Genomic DNA, 23,593 nt, shown 5'->3' with positions numbered 1-23,593 from the left:
GTTAACTGATTTTCTTCAACTTAAGATATTTCAGCTTAAGAAGGGTAGGCCTGGTGAGGTGGTGAGAGCTGTCTCACTGAGTCATTAGGTCACGTTTTCGAAACAACCTCTCCGCATTTTTTATTTAGAACTCAGACACATGTTTAATTTCAGATTGATATGTGATCAACGGACAACTGGAGTAACCAGATAATTGATAAGATTGGCACTGATAAACATCTCTTTGAAGCAAATAAAATATCAAGGAATGCATTAAAGTTGAAAATACCTTGATCACACAGCCAAACTCCTTGGGATATTTTTTAAGTTCCACTTCAATTTTCCTTGCAGTAGTCTGTTTTCTTTGCAACAAAAGTGAACATCATTCCTGACAGTACTCTGTTTTCCTTGTATGTTCTGATATAATGTTACATCATTCCTAAATTTCAGAATTAGATAAGCAAACTTTAGCCACTTTTTTTAGTTTCCTGTTTTATTATGTTTTAAAACTCCATGTAGTCAGTACAGTAACAATTCCTGACTTATGAAACAAGGAAGCCCTCAATGCCAATGGCAATGCGGTGGCGTTGACATTGTGTTTCCGTTCGGCATCGGTGACAACTGCTCACTATCAGGAGGATTCAACCTCAGCTGCCAGAGAGGTCCAAAGTGGCGTCTACAGGCCATTCCAAGGTAATGTTGAGGTGCTCAACATCTCCTTAATAAATGGCACGATCCGGGAGCTGAACCCCGTCTCGACACACTGCTACAACTCCTCCTCTGGTTCCATGGAGCCCAGTACCTGGTCATTCGACGCGAGCAAAACCCCATACAGGTTTTCGGACGTCCAGAACAAGTTCACTGTCATAGGGTGCCAGACCCTCGCCTACATCACGGACAACACCGACAAGAGCTACCAGAGTGGGTGCGTCTCGATGTGCCAGAATGTGTCAGACCTAATGGACGGATCCTGCTCCGGCATGGGATGCTGCCAGACAGACATACCCAAGAAGATGGGCTTCTACAACGTAAGCTTCGACTGTGGCTTCGACACAAGCCAAATCTCACGGCTGGGCCTCGGCAGCTGCAGCTATGCCATGCTGATGGAGGCGGAGGAGTTCAGCTTCAGCACCACGTACATCATCAACATGACAGCTTTCAACGACACCAACAGTGAGAGGGTGCCGGTGGTGATGGACTGGGCGATAAGAGATGGCGCGCTGTCGTGTGAGCTCGCCAGAAGGAACGAGACGGGCACTTACGCGTGCCGCAACGGCAACAACAAGTGTGTGGATTCCCCCAATGGGCCAGGGTATCTGTGCAACTGCTCCGGTGAGTACGAAGGCAACCCATATCTTCCAAATGGATGCCATGGTGAGTGACAAACTTTCAACTGTCCCATAAAGTATACAGTAATATTCAATCTATAGACTTTGAAACCTATCCTTCTCATCATACTGCAGATGTCGATGAGTGCAAGAACAGTCCATGCCCTTCAGTAGGAGGTGTTTGCCACAACACGTTCAGAGCGTACAAGTGTTCTTGTCGAGCAGGAAGAAAGCTTAACAAGCAAAACAATACGTGTGACCCTAATACCACATTAATAACAGGTAACACGCTAGCTGAGATCAGCTGCATGCTACCACTGTTTATTTCTCCCTGTATATATATAAGAAGGAAAGCGTGTGCTCTTATCTGACGATGCTGCTACACAGGGGTTACAATCGGCTTTCTTGTTCTCGTAATCTTCTCCTCCTTCGGATACATGATCCTCCAGAAGAGAAAACTGAACCAGGTTAAGCAAGAGCATTTTCGGCAGCACGGAGGCATTATTTTGTTCGAGAGGATGAGATCAGAAAATGGCCTTGCTTTCACGGTGTTCAGTGAAGTTGAGCTTGTAAAAGCTATAGACAGCTACGACAAGAGCAGAATAATTGGGAAGGGAGGCCATGGGACAGTATACAAAGGGATAGTCAAGGGCAACGTGCCGATCGCGATTAAGCGATGTGCGCTTATTGACGAGAGGCAGAAGAAAGAGTTTGGTCAGGAGATGCTGATACTCTCCCAGATCAACCACAAGAACATCGTCAAGCTCGAGGGCTGTTGCCTCGAGGTGGAAATTCCAATGCTGGTCTGCGAGTTCGTTCCAAATGGCACCCTCTACGAACTCATCCATGGCAAGAACCAAGCGCTACAGATCCCCTTCAGCACCCTACTGAGGATCGCCCATGAGGCAGCAGAGGGCCTCAGTTTTCTGCACTCGTATTGTATGCTTTTTGTAGGATGCACTTGCATCCGTCACTATTTTACTCTCTTTCATTGTATATATTGTATGCTTTTTTACGGTGCACTACATACTGTCACTATTTTACTCTCTTTCTCCCGCTTCTTTTATGCTTCTCATTCAAATTTATCATTGAACACAAAGATAAACAAATATAAGGATGCTAATATTTTATTAAATATTTTATATACCATTGCAACACATGGGCATTTACTAAGGTTAGAGGATTTCACTTCCTCAATTACTTTGGTTACATTGTTTGTTTGATACTGGTTTTGTTATCATGTAGTTGTTGCCTCAGATGTGAAATGTGATGACCTAGAGCAGGAGGAAGTTTTCAATAAAAATGGGGAACTGGAGGAGTGTAACAAATGTGAAATTTATTTTTTACACTCTATATGCTATCTTAGAAGTTTCAAAAGTTCCTTGTTTGTGCGTAATTCAAAATTTACTGTTAGCCATTGTTCCTAAACAATCCTTGATTTAATTTCTTGAATGTGCACCTGATTCATCTAATGGAATCATGGAACCACATGTTGTGCTACTATTTTGGTTAAGAGCTACAATGATCTTAAGACGGTTGTTTTGTTTGTTATCTCTTAATTTTGTCTACTTTCTATATTTCATTTTGCATCTGTGTTGTTGTTTGCTGATTACAAAATGAAAAATGTCTGATACCAATCATTAATAATTTGGGACTCACTAAGCAAAGCTAAAGATAAGTGTTTGAACAACTATCCATCTACCTATGTGATATATAAAACCCGCAACAACGTGGCATCTATGTAATCGTTGTGCACTAAAATTTATCGAATAATTTGTACGCCGTCGCAACGCACGGGCACATACCTAGTAGTATTAATAAGGGAAATAGTCGATTACATCATACGTCTGAGACGTCCATATAGTTCTTACAATAAATCAAAGTGCGGAAAAGAAACGTAGATAACGCGGCCTTCACAGGCAGCCGACTGGGGGGTTGCCGCTAACCCACACCTAGAACTCGTCGTAGTCTTGGAACTCCTGGAAGTCTCCTTCCACAGCTTCATCTTCGCCTGAGCAGTGGTTGCAATGCTGACAACCTGGGGGGGGGTTTGGTGTGTAGAGCAAGGGTGAGTACACATCAACATACTCAGCAAGTATCCTGTTTGGCTGTAGTGGACTAGCTTTATGTGGGGATAAGTCAAGCAGTTGCTTTTAGTTGGTCAGATTATTACTTACTAGTAGAAAGCCAAGTTTTAACATTAACCCAAGTTATTAGCCCAATGTATCCTTTCCAAACGGAAAGAATACCACTTACCAATACCATAATCGTAATCAGAACCATCAATCTCATTGTCACCTGTACCAAAGTATCTCTGATCAAGTATCACTAATCTCTGGAGCTCCCTTGGCCGCTCATAACCGCGAGCACGGCTGATATATCAGTTTCATAACACTCTGCAGAGGTTGTGCACTTTACCCACAAGCCGTGATTCCCTCTCTGGCCCGGGCTTGCAAGACCCTTATTCACTCCCGAGGTGAATGGCCAAGGATTCACTACGAAGCCTTTACAAAGATTCCCCGGGGCTGTAGCCACCCGTTAGGTTTCCTAAATGTACCGCACTCCTCCCCAAGGGACAAATCAACCTTGGCAGAGCGAGCCGCATACACCGAGCCCCATTGACGGCACGACGGCGAAGCGAACTACACCCCAGATCCTCTAATTATTCAGCTAAGGACACCCCATTCCACCCTCATGGTTGCACTGTTTTCCCGGGCGGTCATCCATTGAACAGGTCCTTACGGAGAGGCACTCGAGAAACCGCTCGAGTCCCCTTAAATGCCACAAGTATAATCATAAATAAGAACGGGAAAACAACGTATCATAGATAACCACATCATGTTCATTGATTAAAGTTGAGCAATAGCATCAAAGTAAGCAGTAATAATCCGACCCAAATAGGTAAACAAGGACATGGATAACAAAAAGCTAGTCAATCCTTAGGTATAAATGTGTGATGCGGGAGGTGAATTAAAGAATGATTAGGACAGAGATAGGTCAAAGGACACTTGCCTCCACCAACCGACTGCTGCTCAGGGGCTTCTCCTGCGAATTCCTCGGGCTCTTCGACCGGATCGTTCTCTATGCGAGCGCAAACATACATACATCCATCCACATATTTAATACAAAAGAACAGTACACCATACAAGGGAACAAATAAAGCGAATATGCATCAAGTATGACATTTGACATTGCATTTGTTATGGTTAGAAAGAAACGGGAAAAGGGTCTCGCAGGGGGGTTAAAGTTTATGCACTAATGATTAGTTAAATTATGCACTCTAGTTTCAATAGGTTCCTAACAAAAGAATTCTGTTATATGCACTAGTGGGAACCTAATCATTTTAAGTTGATTAACATTGCACGGGATAAACAATTAACTAAATGAATCAACTAGCGCAACGAAATTCTAAATTAAACTTCTCATTTCCATAGCATGAACCATGATTAGTCTACCCAAAATAAGGTAATTATGATCACAGAAAGTAAATAAAATAAAATAAAAAAATAAAAAAACAGGGGGGGGGCGGTTGAACCGGCCCTAGGGCGGTTGAACCGGCCGGCTGGGCGAGCGGCTGGGCCGGCCAGGGGCGCGGCCGAACCAGCGGGCAGGGGGCGGCTGGCGGGCGGCCAGGGGCCAGGGGCGGCCGAGGGCGCGGCCAGGGCGGGCCGGGGGCGCGGCTGGGCGCGGCCGGGGGCGCGGCTGGGCACGGCCGGGGCTGGGCTGCCAAGGGGAGGGAGGAGGGGAGAGGGGAGAGGGAGGGAGGAGAGGGAAAGGGGGGGGCTCACCGGCGATGGGCGGCCGACGGCGAGGGCGGCGGCCGAGCAGGGGGCGGCGGCGGTTAGGGCAGAGGGGTAGGGGCGGCGGCTTAGGGAGAGAGAGGGAAAATGAGAGGGAGAGAGAGAGGGAGAGGGAATTGGGGGAAAAAAAAAGGGAGGTGGGGGGCGGCTGGGCCTGCCAAGGCCCAAGAGGGGGGGCGCGCAGGGGGCTTGGGCCGGCCAAGGGGCGGCTGGGCCGGCCAAGGAGCCCATGGCGCGGGAGAGAGGGAAAGGGGAAGAGGGAGAGAGAAAGAAAGAGAAAGAAAAAGAAAAGATTATTTCCCTGTTTTCGAAATCCGATCTTCCTAGATGAATGCATTTGCACTTTCAAACAATCAAAGAATGCATAGCTCGGCATGGTGCATCAAACAACATAAAGTATTTTTTTTAGAGTTTTTCTTTACACGGGAATTCCAAACCGAATCCCGCTAGCTTTGGAAAAAGTCAAGGTCTAGCGAGGGCAAAAAGAAAAAGAAAAGGTAACGCCCGAATTTGGCGAGTAAAGAAAAGAAAAAAATTCAACTGCAAAAATTCGGGGCGTTACACCAGTTGGGATGGTGCTCGACCTGGGGCACTGGACAGTGTCCGTGCACACCGGACACTGTCCGGTGCGTCAATGGCAGCACCATTCCAAGTCTTTTGCTCCAAACTTTGTTGAGTCCCCAACTTCATTTCTTTCTTGGTTTATGTTGAACCTTATGCACCTGAGATAAAAGTCATCTAGGCAAACTAGTTAGTCCACGTGGTTTGTGATGGACATCAACCACCAAAACCGATTATAGGAAATGATTAAGCCCATTTCCCTTTCAGGATTGCACAAGTGTGACCCCACCATTGCCTTCTCTCAGTAGCTTAATGTTAAGAATAACATCAGCTTCTCCCAAATCTTTCATTTCAAAATTATTAGACAGAAAGTCTTTTGTCTCTTTAATCACATCAAGACTCGTCCCCAAGATTAGAATGTCACCAACAAACAGGCATAAAATTGCTCCCTCGCCCCACTATACCGATAGTATACACATTTGTTTGCTTCATTCACAACAAAGCCGACAGATGTCAAAGTTCTATCGAACTTTTCATGCCATTGCTTAGGTGCTTGTTTTAGGCCATATAAAGATTTCAATAATTTACACACCATGCCTTCTTGACCGTTTCCTACAAACCCAGTTGGCTGCTCCATGTAGATTTCCTCATCTAGCTCTTCATTTAGAAATTTCCTCATCTAGCTCTCCATTTAGGAATGCTATCTTAACATCCATTTGATGGACGAGAAGTCCATGAGAGGCAGCCAGATAAAGTAGCACAAAAATTGTGGTCAATCAAGCCACAGATGAATAAGTATCAAAGAAATCCTCACCTTCTTTCTATGAATAGCCTTTAATTACAAGTCTCGCCTTGTACCTTTCAATAGTACCATCAGGCCTAAACTTTTTCTTGAACACTCATCTATTCCCAATGGGCTTACACCCATAAGGATGCTCAACGACCTCTCAAGTTGCATTAGACATAATAGAATCCATCTCACTCCTTATTGCTTCCTTCCAAAAGTCAGCATCAGAAGAGGAATATGCCTCTTCAATGGTCCTTGGGGGGTCATCCACAAGATATACAATGTAATCATCACCAAAGGACTTCGCAATCCTTGGTCTCTTACTCTTTTGAGTTGAAACATTGTCATCTTCCACAGGATTATGTATATGGTATTCCTCAGTGTGTTCTACCGGAATAAAATGCTCATGGGGTATCGTTGGTTCATCACTAGACGCATCATGTGTAGCTTTCATTGGAAATTCGTCCTCAAAAAACATAGCATCTCTGGAATCCATAATAGTACCAACCAACATGTCCGATACTCCAGAGTTTATAATTAAAAACTTTTATCCAATGCGGTGAAAAGCATACCCAAGGAAAACAAAATCAACATTTTTCGGTCCTAATTTGCGCTTCTTGTTAATTGGCACATTCACTTTAGCCAAACAACCCTAGGTGCGCAAATAGGAGATATTTAATTTCCAGTTTTCCTATTCCTCGAATGGTGTGATTTCTTTGTTCTTTGTGGGAACTTTATCTAGGACATGACACGCTGTCAAGATCGCCTTACCCCACCATTCCTTAGATAGTCCCAAAGTCTCTAACATGGCGTTAACCAAATTAGTTAGACTACGATTCTTTCTCTTAGCAACCCCATTGGATTGTGGTGAGTATGGCGGTGTCCTCTCATGAATAATACCATGTTCCACACAAAAATCAGAAAAATCACCTGGAAAATATTCTTCACCACGATTAGACCTTAACTGTTTAATTTTCCTCTCGAGTTGATTTTCCACTTCAGCTTTGTAGGTCTTAAAATAATGCAAAGCTTCGTGTTTTGACTTTAAGAGATACACATAACAAAATCTAGTAGAATCATCGATAAAAGTAATAAAATATCGTTTGCCTCCCTTAGTCAATATTCCATTCATCTCACATAAATCGGAATGTATTAATTCTAGTGGTGCCAAGTTCCTCGCCTTAGCAACCTTATGAGGTTTGCGATATTGATTAGATTACACGCACACCTAGCACTTGTAACCTTTGACTAAATCAAATTTTGGGATTAAATTTAAATTTGCTAACCACGACACACAACCAAAATTGATGCGACAAAGTCGTGAATGCCAAATATACGACTCGTTCGGAATTACATTGTTCACAGATTTATTACACACATCATGCAGAGATAAGCGGAACAAGCCTCCACCGTCGTAGCCTTTTCCAACAAATGTCCCATACTTTGGCAGTATACATTTATTGGACTCGAACACAAGCTTATAGCCATCTCGACATAGCAACGAGCCACTAACAAGATTCTTTTTGATGGAGGGGACATGCTGCACGTTCTTTAATAGCACCGTCTTTCTCGAAGAAAACTTTAGAATGACTGTACCTACACCAAGAATACGCGCATGTGATCCGTTCCCCATCAGCAAGGCTCCAGCCCCTTTGCACTGATAAGAAGAAAACAAAGAAATATCAGCACATACATGAATGTTAGCACCAGTGTCAGCCCACCACTCAGGGGATTGACACACTGAAAGAACAGTAGGTAAAAGATTATCATACCCCGATGTTCCTTCTGCGGTCTTGCTAACAACCATGTTTGCTGTTTTCTTCTCTTGAGCTGGTTTTTTCTCTTGTTTAAATTTGTGGTCTGGACAAGCGCTTGCCCAGTGATCAGTACTCCCGCAAACAAAACAACCAACTCCTTTGTTCTTCTTTTTGAATGAGGCTGTCTGCTTGGGCTTCGTGGCATTCTGTTGCTTTTCTTTCTTTTATTATTATGTGACGTATTGGAGTTCTTCTTTAGTACCATATTGGCACTAGAAGTCTCAACTCCTTTTCCATGAGTGTCTTTTGCTCTTGCCCTCTCCTCGACATCAAGAGACCCAATAAGCTCAGCCACGCTAGACCCAAGAAGTCTCTTGTGTTTTAGAATGGTAAAAAAATCCATCCAAGCAGGTGGCAGCTTAGCGATAATACCGCCAACCACGAACTTGTCAGGCAAGACACATGGGAACTTTTCGAATTCCTTAGCCAGTGCCTGTATTTCATGAGCCTATTCAACTACAAGACGGTTCTCAACCATCTTGTAGTCAAACAGCCGCTCCATTATGTACCGCTCGCTACCAGCATCAGAAAAATCGAACCTCTCATCTAGTGCATCCCATAACTCTTTTGCAGATGTGCACGTTAGATAAGAATCAACATATTTGTTGGCAAGAGCGCCAATTACGGCGCCTCGAAATAGGTTATCAGTAACATCAAACATTCTCTCCTCCTCAGGAATGAACTATTCGGGTTTCCCCTATGCGGCGTGATAGCAGTTCATTGAAGTCAACCACAGTATCATCTTACTACACCACCTCTTATAAAATGTCCCGTTAAAAGTTTCACTTGGTTTTAACGCAACAACAAAACCACTAATAGGAAAATGCCTAATATCAGGTTTTTGGATTGTTAGAGAAATAGGAATTTTTAGTTTTAATTTAATCCAGAAAATCACAGTGATGTATGTGACGACATATATGTGCATGTGTGTATCACTACTCACATAAGCAGTAAACAATAGTAAAACATGCATAATTACTAAAAACAGAATGTACCCTGCGGAGTGACCGATGCTCAAGGCATCAGTGGCTCCATTCACTCGAGACGTCTCGTGTGTATGTTCGATGTAATCATATGCAGTCGATGCAGGCAGATGTACGCAGTGCAGTCCCTCGAACGGTGCCTACGACGAGGAACTTGATCTATGCTAATCGAGCGAACGAAGTGAGCAAACGTGAGTACGTCGAATGGTTGTGTGCAACGCGTCTGAGACTGTTCGGTGTAGAGCGAGTACATACTGTGTTTTCCAACGCAGAAGACCTCCTCCGTATATATACACACACAGAGGGAGGCCAACAGACAATAACTGTCACCATCAGAGTTACCGTTACAGCCAGCTAGCAACTAACGCCATCAGTGACGTGCGTTATTAGCTGACAACCATTACAACTCGTCCGTTACTAGACATAACACAGGAAACGACCAATAACGTATGACAGTAATGGACGGTCATCACTAGAGGCAAAATTGCGCAACCGTTAGGAAGGAATATTCGGACCAAGGTCCGATCTACCACGGTCACGACCCACATATGAAACGACCAGTAACATGCGCGTGTGCGGTCCTTCATCCTTTTCACGTTTCTCAATAGATGCACTAATGGTCCACCTATTTAAGTTGATTGAATTGTCCCTTAACTTCCGGTATGGTACTAAAGTATTAATACACCATAGCACTAAAGTGGGTCTCTAGCATTGACTATTATTGAATATTAATATGGGCCAGGCCCACATTAATTCAACAACGAAGACCGTGCGATAGTGACATGGCATACCCGGTTGGTGTGACGTTGCTCGGGGTGGGGCGGAGGTGCAGGACAATGATGACATGATGCATGCATGCAGGGCCGGCCCTGAGGGGTTGCCGTGGGTGCGGTCGCACCGGGCCCCCAAAAACAGAGGGCCCCCTAGCCACTCAACACTAGCATTTTTTGTTAAATCTATCTATTTTAGACACAAATACTTAAAAAGCGATGTGCTATCAAGTTATCGACTAGTCTGATTTATATTGTTAAACTAATGTCTCAACTACTTATCGAATACTTCATCCATTTTAAAATAATATTTGGTTTAGCTCTTAATTTTTATGTTTATATTGATGATGATAAATCTATTAAAGAAGCAAAACAAATTTTATTTTGATATAGAGAGAGTATTATAAACTATACATATGATGGTTGCTTCGGTAGAGAGAAGCTTTTTAAAATTAAAAAAATTATAAACTATTTATGATCAACAATAACTCAAGAGAGGTTAAATGGCTTGGCGATTCTATATATCGAAAAAAGTTGTTGGATGAGATTGATCTCGATGATATAAGCGATGACTTTGTATCACAAAATGTTAGAAGATATTTTTAATGATATCATATAACAAGTAAGTGTTTTTTGCTATATTTTATATCTATTATCTTATAAACTTTAAAACAGTGCATAATAATTTTTATACGTCAAATATTTGGTGATATATGTATAATTATATATATTTGTGTACGGATGGGGCCTCTATATCAAATTTCACACTGGGCCCCTGAAAAGCCAGGAGCGGCCCTGCATGCATGAGGCGGCAATGGTGATGACAAAGGCGTAGGCAGATCGCGACGGCGACAACGATGACGCATATGTGGTCAAGTACTCAAGTGGGCAGGCACGCATGATGAGGCAGAGTGAGAGGAACACTAGTATAGTGAAACTCTATAGAGGCAGTTTGTAACACATTTTCAGTGGCATTTTCCAAACCCGCTTGTGTTGGAGGCTGTGGAAATCAATTTTTCCACATGCGGTTCTCTTAACGCAACCACCAGTGGAAAAAGTATCTTCACCGGTGGTTAATTACAAAAACTGCTAGTGTAAATTTACGATTTTAACTGGTAGTTTTATTAAGTGAACCGCCAATGAAAATATGTGTGACACCCCAGTGTCACCTAGGGTTTCTCTTAAAAAGCCAAACCAAGAACCATCATATTATGTGAACCAAAGTAAGCATGAGCATCAAAACAATTTAAGTGAGAAAGAATTCACCAAGTATATACTTAAAGTGTCATGATCAAAACAATTGAGGCTTTTGAAAGATAAGAATGTGCAACCCTAATTCAAAACCCTAAGTGAACCCCATGAACAAAATTCAAGGAAATATAAAAAAGAGAATGAAAAGTTTAAAATTTTAAGTTGAGCCAATTATATAAGTTAAAGTATATTTACTAAGTAACAAGAAAGATTAAGAAGGCTTAGCCAAAATAACTCAATTAAATCCCCAAAACAGCCCTTGATCAATGAACCCTTAGGGAAATTCAGATTTCTGAATTTCTGAATTTCAGACCTCTTCTCAAAGATCATCTGTGTTCCCTGCTTTTCCAAACTCAAAGCCAGAAGATCCAAATATCAAAGTCGTGCCAAATTACCTTGAACACATTCTGGGAAAATTTGAACTCAAACCAAATCCATTTGACACGGTTTTGGCGCAGCTCAACCTCGGGACCAGGCAGTCTGACACTGGCACCTTGGTGACGCTACAACTCCCTGTCCCTAGCCTAAAACCGCACGTCGTCCATACATAAAAGACAAAGCTTGGTCTGGTGAACAAATCCCTTGCAGTGATCTTGCCCAAATTCGCGAAGATTTGCTCCCAATCGGCGCTTGAACAGGGGCAGAGGCAACGGGAACACGTGTTCGACCGCGGCTGACACCCCTGGTTCACGCCCGTTCGCGCACCGCGCCTTCCCAGTGCACGCCCGCGCGCACTCGCCGGTCCACGACCGCCCGTGCACTGCGCCGTGCCTATAAAGCCTCCCCAGGCGCGCCCCACTTCGCCCCGCACTCACCCTCACCGGCAGCCACCGTTCCTTAGCTCCGGCGAGCGTATTTCCGCCCGCCATTGCTGCCAGAGCTACGGCCGCCGTGGCCAGCCCACTCCAGCCACCCTCCAGCCCAACCTGTGCTTCGGCTAGCTCCGCCAGTAGCCCGTGAAGCTCGCCAAGCCCTCGGACCCGACCGGACTTCACCGGAGGCCCGAGATCAACCTCACCGGACTTCGGTCTTCCGCCGCCGCGTGTGGACCGAGCTATCCAGTGAGTCTCCGCCCAATTCCTTTCGCTCATGTCTTCTCTGGCATCCCGTGGACCTCTCTGACCCATTTGATTGAACTATCTCGCCGTGACCAGGCCGGTCTCCTCGCCGCCGACGAGCATCCCCGCCTGCGCGCGTGGACCGACCGACTCCGGCCATCTCCGACGGTGTTCCGCACACCGTTGTGATCCCCGCGACCTCCCCTTCACCCTCGGCCACTTCACCGGAACAGTCTCGCCGCCGGTAAGCCCCTCCGCCCTTTTCTTCGCCGCGGCTACTGTTTGAGGTAGAAGAAGGACCTCGGGTTAGGTTCTGTAGAACCCGAGGGGTTTTCTATAATGTCAGCGACTCATGTGAATAGTAACCTAAGGACTGATTCGCGAGGAAAACTTAGAAAAACCACCAGGGACCCCAGTGCAAAGTAGTTTTTCCCTTTTATCAATTCTGTTATTCTTTTTAAATAACCAAAGAACTTAGAAAATTCATAACTTGATGAAATCTTAATGAAAAGCTGTCAAACCAATTTTGCTAGCTCTGGAATATTATGATCTATCATTTAAAATTATTGAACCATATGCTTTCTGTTCTAAATTTTAGAGCTTAAAATTAAAAACAGAAACCCCCTAAACCTTGTTTAATGAAGGAAAATTAGTTTTTCTTCTGTGCTGAGCTTAAGAAAATTTGTAGATGCTTATACCCTAATTAGACATTGTTTAAAAATAGTAGAATCCCCAGCATTAGAGATTATGATGTAGTTATTCATTTAAAGCCATTTTGTCCACAACTTAGAGAAAATTAGAAAAGCATTAGAAAATGTTGAACAATGATTAGTAATATTTTTCCTAGTTTACTTATGCAACCAAGAACCTAGGAAAAATGCAGAGACCATTAATTAGGACCAGTTTCTAATTAAGATGCTTTAATCAGCCTTATGTAGACTAAAAATCAATTATTAAAATTGCAAAACCATAACCAAAATGGTTAACAAAAATCCAGTGAACTTATAACCACCAGAGCCCCACTACAAAAATACAGAGCACCCCAGCCTAACTTTTTAAGAAAGGAAAATAAATACAAAGTGGTAATAAGGCATTTTCCCAATAAATCATAAACAACCTCAAATAATGAGATATTGGGCAACCAAAATTTAGCTAAGTCCATGATGAGATAAACCACCAGAGAAAAATACAAACCCATGAAAAAGAAGTGAACCCATGCCTTTTGCTAGCAATTTGTGAGAAAGGCCATTTGACTTAAATAATGCAAACCACCCCTTCCCTTAAGCAAAAAGAAGCCAAACTTCAGAATGATTGCTCTTGCACAAAATACTAGCTAAGAAAAATAAGAACTCTGCTGTTTGATGTTTTTCAAACATAGTGGTAGTAGAAAGCACCCCTTTGGCTAGAAACCTTAAGAAAACCATAGGAAAAGAATTAAAAGGTATTAATGACTAGAAATTTGTATCAAGTCATGTTATGACACCTAAAAGCCAGCAAAAATAAGTTTTAAAGAATTACCCACTGTTAAATAATAGTTGTAGTTCAAAGTACCCCTTCTGCCTTAAGATTTGGCAATTTTGCCCAGAGAAAACCATTCACTTTCTGAACCCCAATTTTTGAGACAGAGAATCATACACCAGTAACAAGCCACTGTAATTTTTGCAGAATTTTTGGAATTATATAAAAGCGACTTGTAGTTCAAACCTACTCCAAAACATTAAAAAGGAATAAAAGAAAAGAAAAGGAGGAATAAACCTCATCCCATTAAAACTAACCCAATTTACCAAGTATACCACTAAAAGGTTTTACATAAGTAAGGTTAACTTGCTTAAATTCTAAAGACCCTACATTTTTAAAAGTTGTAAATTCTAAAGCACATATTGTATCATGCATATATCTTACGCATTGCATTCATTAGATTGTAATCTTGCCGACGGAGAGTACGTGCTCATCCCCGAGCAAGGACCTGTCCAAGAGGAGGACCAGGAGCAGGCTTCAGAGGCTGCTATTGAGGATCTCCCTGCAGCCCCAGCAATTGAAGGCAAGCCCCGGTTTTATGCATAACCATGTTAATATATGCTACTTTACTACACTTAATGCTTGTAGGACTGTAATGTGCACTTAAGTGTAGGAGTTGCTTGAAACCTCTAGTTGCATGAACTTAGGATTCCTTTTTGAGATGAATACTAGTATGCTAGGTCGAGTAGCTGCTTGCTAATCAGGATCTCGGTAGAAGTCGAGTGATTTTTCTAGCACTCGCGCGAGGTCAGGAATTGATTGTATTCATCTTGATAATGGGATATATGTTGGTCTATGGACTTGGATCCAGGGAGGATGCCTTGTCCATGAGACGGGAAAAATGAATTAAGGATTAATGTGTGGATACCTGAGTCAAGCTTTTGAACGTACTAAGCACATGCCGGGAAAAATGGTAACCGGTAAACCTAGTACCTGAGTGAAGCCGGGCGCGGACTTTATCCCTCATGCGACCTGAGACAGGGTCTCCCATGCTAGCTATGGTGGGTACAAGTGCGGTCACTGCACGGCGGCAGCCGGGGTCAGTGGAGCATTGTATGCCAAGGCGGTGAGGCCTGGACGCGAACGGGGAATCGATGGGGACGGTTGTCATGTGTGGGGTCGGAGTACCCTGACATGCCGTGTGTTTAGGTTTACCTTGCAAGGTTAAAACTCGATTCGAATCGTCTGCTTCTCGCAGCTAATGAGACTGCTTGATTCCTTGTACTGCATCGAGTAAGAAGTGAAATGCGGATTACATGAGATAACTTGTTGATTGAACTAATTGCTTGTTACCATGTATGCTTAGAAGGAGCAAATCTAGCTAAGTTAATGATGGTAGAATTTGAAAAGCTAAAAGTTGATTTTAGAAACAGCTAGTGCTTTTGGCAAACCAAACCCCTCAGCCAAACAGCTGCATAGTCTAGAGGTAGAGGAGTAGACTCCTCACACCGGTTAAGTCTAGCTGAGTATTAGTATACTCAGCCTTGCTTGTGGCACCATTTTTGCAGGTACCATGCAGGATGTAGTTGAAGGTGTGACTTGGCCTACCACCCTGCCACCGGGTTGGACGGTCGAGTGGGATGTTGCTCCGGCAGGAGAGGAGCATGAGGAGTAGTGGGCTAGGCCTTGCCCATTTCCTCATTACCGACGACATCGATTATCCGCTGCACTTTAATTTGTGAACTTTATTTGCTACTCCAAAAACTCCGATTTATGTAATAACTCCGTACTTAATTTGAGGTTTCCTGTTTTATTGTATTTCTTCTGTGACTCACCTTCGAGTGAGATTGTGGAATTTGATCCTGGTTAAGTGGCTCTATCAGACTAGATCTGAGGGACTGACGGGTTATTCCGATTTAAGTGTGTTACGGCCCCTGAGGCGTGACTTAGGCACTTAAGCTGGAATAATTCGGGTGGTTCTGCCACAGCTGGTATCGGAGCAAATTCCACCACAGAGAAGGACAATAAACCATGAATACCGATTTTCAAAATCTAAAACTTGCCTAGAAACTACTACGGATCGTCAGGACTAAACCGCTAGACCTAGGACGAAAGGCCTTAGGCATAGAGGGAGAAATAGGTGGCTAATTAATTAGGCCCTGTGGGCCAATACTTATATTTTAGGATGCCCTAAAAAGGCACCCTATTTCCCTTTTGAGAGGCAACGTTTCTTTCCGCATGCATGCATTATAAAACACAAAGAGGAATTAAAATTTGAGCTAACCCCTTTTCTTTAAAATCATCCGGGCTCTCTTTTTCTTTTTCCTTCCACCATAATCTTTATCTTGATTCCCTTCTGCAGATGAATTCACCTACCCCCGCCAGTGGAGGAGACTCTCGTTTCAGTTCTGACTTCCTTTCTCGCGATGGCTTTCCTTCCATCTTGTGGGAAGTGCTTAACTCCGCCGGTTACCCTACGCCCCCTTTGTACACGGTGCAGTTGTATGAGGAGCATCGGGTACCTCGTTGTCGGGTCTGGCTAACTTTGGAGGCTCATCCCCTTCAGCCGGGTTGGCGTTCTCTTGACTCTGAGACGATTGGACTCAGGACGGACGACACCGTTGAGGCAGCAGCCATGAACACTCTGACGACTTTCTGTGGCTACCATCCCCTGGAGATGGTGATGCACCCCTTGGGACTCTTCCCTGCTGAAAAGAAGGATGATCCCATGTGGTGTAACCGCGTGAGCCATGTGAAGGATGTGTGGGCAATGTATCCTGACTTGGTTGGGAGGGTCACTGTTCAGTGCATGAGTGCGCTGTACCGCCTTCAGGCCCTTCAGAGCGATGCTATGACACTTCTTGCTAACACCGCTCAGGCTGCCAAGCTCACCCTCGACAGTCGGGAAGATTTTGTGGTCGACCTATCCACAGAGTTGGTGGAGAAGGATCTGCAGGTGGAAAGGCTGAACCAGCGTATTACCACCCTGGAGCAGCAAGTGGAGATCCGAGATAACACTATTGATGTCTTGGAGAACCAGCTCCACGACGTGCAGAGGGAACTCGAGGAAGCCAATGACCACTTGGACATGCACCACCTGGAGATGGAGGCCAATGAAGCAGGAAGCGAGGGAGAAGAGGCTCCCGAGGAGCTAGGACCAGCCCCTGGTGCCAATGGGACTACCTCCGCGATGCCTCCTTCACCCGTATCCAGTGTCGCTTCCACCGCTCAGGGTTAAGCAGTCGCTTTGACATTTCTTTAGGCGGATAGAAACCTATGCGAGCTTAGTAGTATCACCTTTTGGACTAGGCTTATGGGTACTTTCCCCTGATTGATGTAACCCTGTAAACTTTTGATATCTGTGGGATCCTTGTCACCATGTTATCTTCATTTTCGAACCTAATATTATGATTATGGCCTTTTCCTTCCATATGAGATGATATCTTGTCGTTCGGAAATATGAGTCGGGATAACATTAGCGACAATCTCTGTTTTCAGATGGCAGCGAGGCAGCGTCGCGGGCAGAATGAGCAAGCTCCCCCGCCACCTCCTCCAGCTCCCACAGTGCAGGAGCTGATGGCCCAGCAGAATGAGATTCTGCGACAGCTCTTGCAGCGCCAGCCCCACCAACAGCATCATGGTGGAGGCCAGCATCAGCGACCTCCGGCTATGGCAACATACCAGGAGTTTCTGAGCACGCAGCCACCCTTGTTCACCAAGGCAGAGGATCCATTGGACGCCGACGTGTGGCTTCGCGTCGTCGAGTCCAAGTTTCCCCTCCTCACAGGAGACTGCCCTGATGAGGCCAAGGCTCGCTTCGCCGCACAGCAGCTTCGCGGCCCAGCTCGGACTTGGTGGGACCACTTCCGTGCTATGCTCCCCGCTGATCATGAAGTATCTTGGGAGGAATTCAAGACCGCCTTCAGAGGACACCACATTCCAGCTGGCATTCTTGATCGGAAGTTGAATGAATTCCTGGCCCTCAATCAAGGAACCCGCACGGTACTGCAGTATGCGCAAGCCTTCAACGACTTATGCCAGTATGCAGGGTATCATGCTGATTCTGATGAAAAGAAGAGGGACCGCTTCCGCAGGGGTCTCAATACCAAGCTGCGGGAACGACTCAACACTGTCCGGGCCAATAGCTTCAATGAGTTGGTCAACATGGCCATCTCTCAGGAGGATTGCATTGTTGCTCACCGGGCAGAGAAGAAGAGGAAGGCACCAATGGCAGCACCATCCGCTCAGGCTCAGAGGTTCCGGATTGTTTCTCACAATCAGAGCAGGGGTTTTCAGCAGCAGGCAGGCAGATGGGTGATCAGGCCACCTCAGCAGCAGCAGCAGCCGGCACCCAACCGCTATCCAGCTCCCGCCCCAAGGAACAATCAGCCTCCGCAGCAGCAGCAGTTCCGCCAGGGCAATGGGAACAAGTGTTTCACTTGTGGCAATGTGGGCCACTATGCCAAGAATTGTCCTAGGAACCAGCAGAGGCAGATGCCAGCACCAAATCAAGACAAGGGAAGAAAGCAGAAGGTGCAAGTCAGGCAAGGGAAGCTCAACTTCACTGCTCTAGAGGAAGTGCCAGAAGGAGCTCCTATCATGACCGGTACCTTTTCAGTTTATAATCAACCTGCTTTAATTCTGTTTGATTCTGGTGCATCTCATAGTTTCATTAGCCAAAAGTTCAGTGCTAATTGCAAACTGCCATTCTCTCACTCAAAAGGGTCATTCATGATAGTCACACCTGGGGGTAAAATTGCAACTAATCAATTAAACCAAAGTGTGCCTATTCAACTGGGAAGCCACATTATCAAAACCACTCTTCTTGTATTGGGATTGGAAAATGTGGACATTATTCTAGGAGCAAATTGGATGACCTTGCACCAAGTTGTGCTTGATGTAGCCAGTCGTACCGTGGAAGTTAATTCTCCTTTCTGCGGGAATTTCACTTTGATTCTGCCTAGTCAGGGTTCTTCTCAGTCATGTGCTTTCTCTATGACGGAGTTACCCCTGAAGAAGATCCCAGTGGTCTGCGAGTATGCAGATGTCTTTCCTGATGAATTGCCAGGAATGCCACCGGACCGGGATATTGAATTCGCCATCGAGTTGCAACCGGGAACGGCCCCAATTTCTAAGAGGCCCTACCGAATGCCACCCGCTGAGTTGGCAGAGTTGAAGAAGCAATTGCAAGAGTTGCTGGATAAGGGATTTATTCGCCCAAGCACTTCGCCTTGGGGATGTCCAGCGCTATTTGTGAAGAAGAAGGATAAAAGCTTGAGGCTGTGTATAGATTACCGCCCTCTTAATGCGGTAACTATCAAGAACAAGTATCCTTTGCCTCGTATTGACGTTCTCTTTGACCAGTTGGTCGGGGCCAAGGTGTTTTCCAAGATAGACCTTCGCTCTGGCTACCATCAGATCAAAATACGAGCAAGTGATATTCCGAAGACGGCATTCTCAACCAGATATGGGCTGTATGAATTTTTGGTGATGTCATTCGGGCTGACAAATGCACCAGCATACTTCATGTATCTGATGAATTCTGTTTTCATGCCAGAATTGGACAAGTTCGTGGTGGTTTTCATCGATGATATTCTGGTGTACTCGAAGAACGAAGAAGAACATGCCAGGCATTTGCATGTAGTGCTTCAACGTCTGCGAGAGCACCACCTTTATGCCAAGCTATCCAAGTGTGATTTTTGGCTAAAGGAAATCAAATTCTTGGGTCACACTATCTCTCAGGATGGAATAGCTGTTGATCCTGATAAAGTGCAAGAGGTGATGAACTGGAGGCCACCAACGACTGTTCGCCAGATTCGGAGTTTTCTGGGATTGGCCGGTTATTACCGAAGATTTATTCCGGACTTCTCTCGGATTGCGAAGCCTATTACTGAGTTGCTGAAGAAAGAAGTCAAGTTTGTGTGGAGTCAGAAGTGCGAAGATGCCTTCCATGCATTGAGGCAGCATCTGACCACCGCACCAGTTTTGGCGCAACCCGACAGCAGCAAGCCTTTTGATGTGTATTGCGATGCCTCTGGCACCGGGCTAGGTTGTGTCTTGATGCAAGACAACCGAGTCATTGCTTATGCCTCAAGAGCACTCAGGCCTCATGAGCAAAATTATCCCACTCATGACCTTGAGTTAGCAGCAGTGGTTCATGCATTGAAGATGTGGAGGCACTATCTAATGGGAACCCACTGCAACATCTTCACTGATCATAAGAGCCTTAAGTACATTTTTACTCAGGCTGATCTCAACATGAGGCAGAGAAGATGGCTAGAGCTGATCAAGGATTATGACCTGGAGGTACATTATCACCCAGGGAAGGCTAATGTGGTAGCTGATGCCTTGAGTCGGAAGTTGCAATGCAACTGTATTCTGATGGATTCTCGTGTTAACACCTTGTGTGATGAGTTGAGCAAGATGCAAATTGAAGTGATTCCTTCTGGTTCCTTGTCTCACATTTCTGTTGAGCCAGCTTTGCAAGACCAGATTGTCATGGCCCAGCTCAGTGACAAGGGAGTGCAGATTATCAAGAAGAATCTCCATCAGAAGGTTGAGAAGTATAATTGTTTCCGCCAGGATGAGAAAGGTGTGTTATGGTTCAAAAGCAGATTGGTAATTCCTAAGGACCGGGATCTCAAGAAGAAAATTTTGGATGAGGCTCATCTCTCCAAATTCTCTATGCATCCGGGAAGCACCAAGATGTACCATGATCTGAAGCTTTTGTACTGGTGGACCAGAATGAAGAGGGAGATAGCCCAGTATGTATCAGAGTGTGACACCTGTCAGAGGGTTAAGGCAAGCCACTTGAAGTCCGCTGGAACTTTGCGACCACTGTCCGTACCTTCGTGGAAGTGGGACGATATCAGCATGGATTTCATTGTGGGTCTGCCCAATACCTCTCGTCATCATGATTCAATTTGGGTTATTGTGGACCGATTGACGAAAGTGGCACATTTTCTTCCTGTGCACACCACTGATAAGGCTCAGAAGTATGCAGAATTGTATATCGACCGGATCGTATGTTTGCATGGATTACCTCGGACCATTGTTTCTGACCGAGGAGCCCAATTTGTTGCCAGATTTTGGGAACAATTGCAAGAGTCTTTGGGAACCAAGCTAATCAGGAGTTCAGCTTACCACCCACAGACTGATGGTCAGACGGAAAGGGTAAACCAGATTCTGGAAGATATGCTGAGAGCTTGTGCGATCGATTGTGGCAAGAACTGGGATAAGCACCTCTCCTTGGCAGAGTTTGCTTATAACAATAGTTATCAGTCCAGCCTAAAGATGGCACCTTTTGAAGCTCTCTATGGGAGAAGGTGCAGGACACCACTCAATTGGTCTCAGCCTGGTGAAAGAGAAGTTTTTGGACCTGACTTGGTGACTGAAGCCGAAAGGAAGGTCAAGCTGATCAGGAAGAATCTAGAAGCTGCTCAGGCCAGGCAGAAGAGCTATCATGACAGAAGAAGGAAACCTCTCCAGTTCAAGGTGGGAAGTTTTGTATACCTCAAGGTATCACCCACCAAGGGAGTGCAGAGGTTTGGAATCAAAGGCAAGCTAGCCCCTCGTTACATTGGACCTTATGAGATCATTGAAGCATGTGGACCCGTGGCATACAAGCTGAAGTTACCTTCAAAGATGTCTGCCATTCACAGCGTATTCCATGTATCTCAGCTAAAGAAGTGTGTTCGATTGCCGACTGAGATTCTAGCAGAGCCAGAATTGGAGATAGAGCCAGATCTCTCGTACCAAGAGTACCCCTCCAAGATTCTGGATTGCAAGGAAAGATCAACTCGGGCTAAATCGATCAAGATGTTCAAGGTCCAGTGGAGTAATCACTCAGAGGAGGAAGCTACTTGGGAAACCGAGGAATTCTTAAGATCCAACTTCCCCGATTGCCTACCTAAGGAAGCTGGTATGTAATCACCCCCAACCCCTCCTCCTGCCTTTCGAATCTAATTTCCAAAAATATGATCTTAATTCAGAATGAAGTAACTAAAAGATAAAACTTAAAAAGGACTTCCTTCTGAAGTTGCAAAGAGAATGACATTCGAAGAGCAGTTTTGCCCTAATAATAACAATCATCACCCTTTTTCCTATCAGTCTCACCCTTCGCTTCACCCCGGGAGGACTCTGGCCTGAATCTCGGGACGAGATTCCTTTAAGGGGGGAAGGCTGTGACACCCCAGTGTCACCTAGGGTTTCTCTTAAAAAGCCAAACCAAGAACCATCATATTATGTGAACCAAAGTAAGCATGAGCATCAAAACAATTTAAGTGAGAAAGAATTCACCAAGTATATACTTAAAGTGTCATGATCAAAACAATTGAGGCTTTTGAAAGATAAGAATGTGCAACCCTAATTCAAAACCCTAAGTGAACCCCATGAACAAAATTCAAGGAAATATAAAAAAGAGAATGAAAAGTTTAAAATTTTAAGTTGAGCCAATTATATAAGTTAAAGTATATTTACTAAGTAACAAGAAAGATTAAGAAGGCTTAGCCAAAATAACTCAATTAAATCCCCAAAACAGCCCTTGATCAATGAACCCTTAGGGAAATTCAGATTTCTGAATTTCTGAATTTCAGACCTCTTCTCAAAGATCATCTGTGTTCTCTGCTTTTCCAAACTCAAAGCCAGAAGATCCAAATATCAAAGTCGTGCCAAATTACCTTGAACACATTCTGGGAAAATTTGAACTCAAACCAAATCCATTTGACACGGTTTTGGCGCAGCTCAACCTCGGGACCAGGCATTCTGACACTGGCACCTTGGTGACGCTACAACTCCCTGTCCCTAGCCTAAAACCGCACGTCGTCCATACACAAAAGACAAAGCTTGGTCTGGTGAACAAATCCCTTGCAGTGATCTTGCCCAAATTCGCGAAGATTTGCTCCCAATCGGCGCTTGAACAGGGGCAGAGGCAACGGGAACACGTGTTCGACCGCGGCTGACACCCCTGGTTCACGCCCGTTCGCGCACCGCGCCTTCCCAGTGCACGCCCGCGCGCACTCGCCGGTCCACGACCGCCCGTGCACCGCGCCGTGCCTATAAAGCCTCCCCAGGCGCGCCCCACTTCGCCCCGCACTCACCCTCACCGGCCAGCCACCGTTCCTTAGCTCCGGCGAGCGTATTTCCGCCCGCCATTGCCGCCAGAGCTACGGCCGCCGTGGCCAGCCCACTCCAGCCACCCTCCAGCCCAACCTGTGCTTCGGCTAGCTCCGCCAGTAGCCCGTGAAGCTCGCCAAGCCCTCGGACCCGACCGGACTTCACCGGAGGCCCGAGATCAACCTCACCGGACTTCGGTCTTCCGCCGCCGCGTGTGGACCGAGCTATCCAGTGAGTCTCCGCCCAATTCCTTTCGCTCATGTCTTCTCTGGCATCCCGTGGACCTCTCTGACCCATTTGATTGAACTATCTCGCCGTGACCAGGCCGGTCTCCTCGCCGCCGACGAGCATCCCCGCCTGCGCGCGTGGACCGACCGACTCTGGCCATCTCCGACGGTGTTCCGCACACCGTTGTGATCCCCGCGACCTCCCCTTCACCCTCGGCCACTTCACCGGAACAGTCTCGCCGCCGGTAAGCCCCTCCGCCCTTTTCTTCGCCGCGGCTACTGTTTGAGGTAGAAGAAGGACCTCGGGTTAGGTTCTGTAGAACCCGAGGGGTTTTCTGTAATGTCAGCGACTCATGTGAATAGTAACCTAAGGACTGATTCGCGAGGAAAACTTAGAAAAACCACCAGGGACCCCAGTGCAAAGTAGTTTTTCCCTTTTATCAATTCTGTTATTCTTTTT

At 45.3% G+C, this 23,593-nt stretch overlaps 1 pseudogene; it reads left to right on the top strand.

Annotated features, from left to right (window-relative positions):
* Positions 1 to 23,593, top strand: part of LOC103631309 (wall-associated receptor kinase 5-like) — a 29,940-nt pseudogene that overhangs the window by 1,692 nt on the left and 4,655 nt on the right.

Source organism: Zea mays, chromosome 6 (assembly GCF_902167145.1).
Source record: "Zea mays cultivar B73 chromosome 6, Zm-B73-REFERENCE-NAM-5.0, whole genome shotgun sequence".
Lineage (NCBI taxonomy): Eukaryota > Viridiplantae > Streptophyta > Magnoliopsida > Poales > Poaceae > Zea > Zea mays.
The sequence above is the reverse complement of the archived record's forward strand: the minus strand, read 5'-3'. Positions and strand labels throughout refer to the sequence as shown.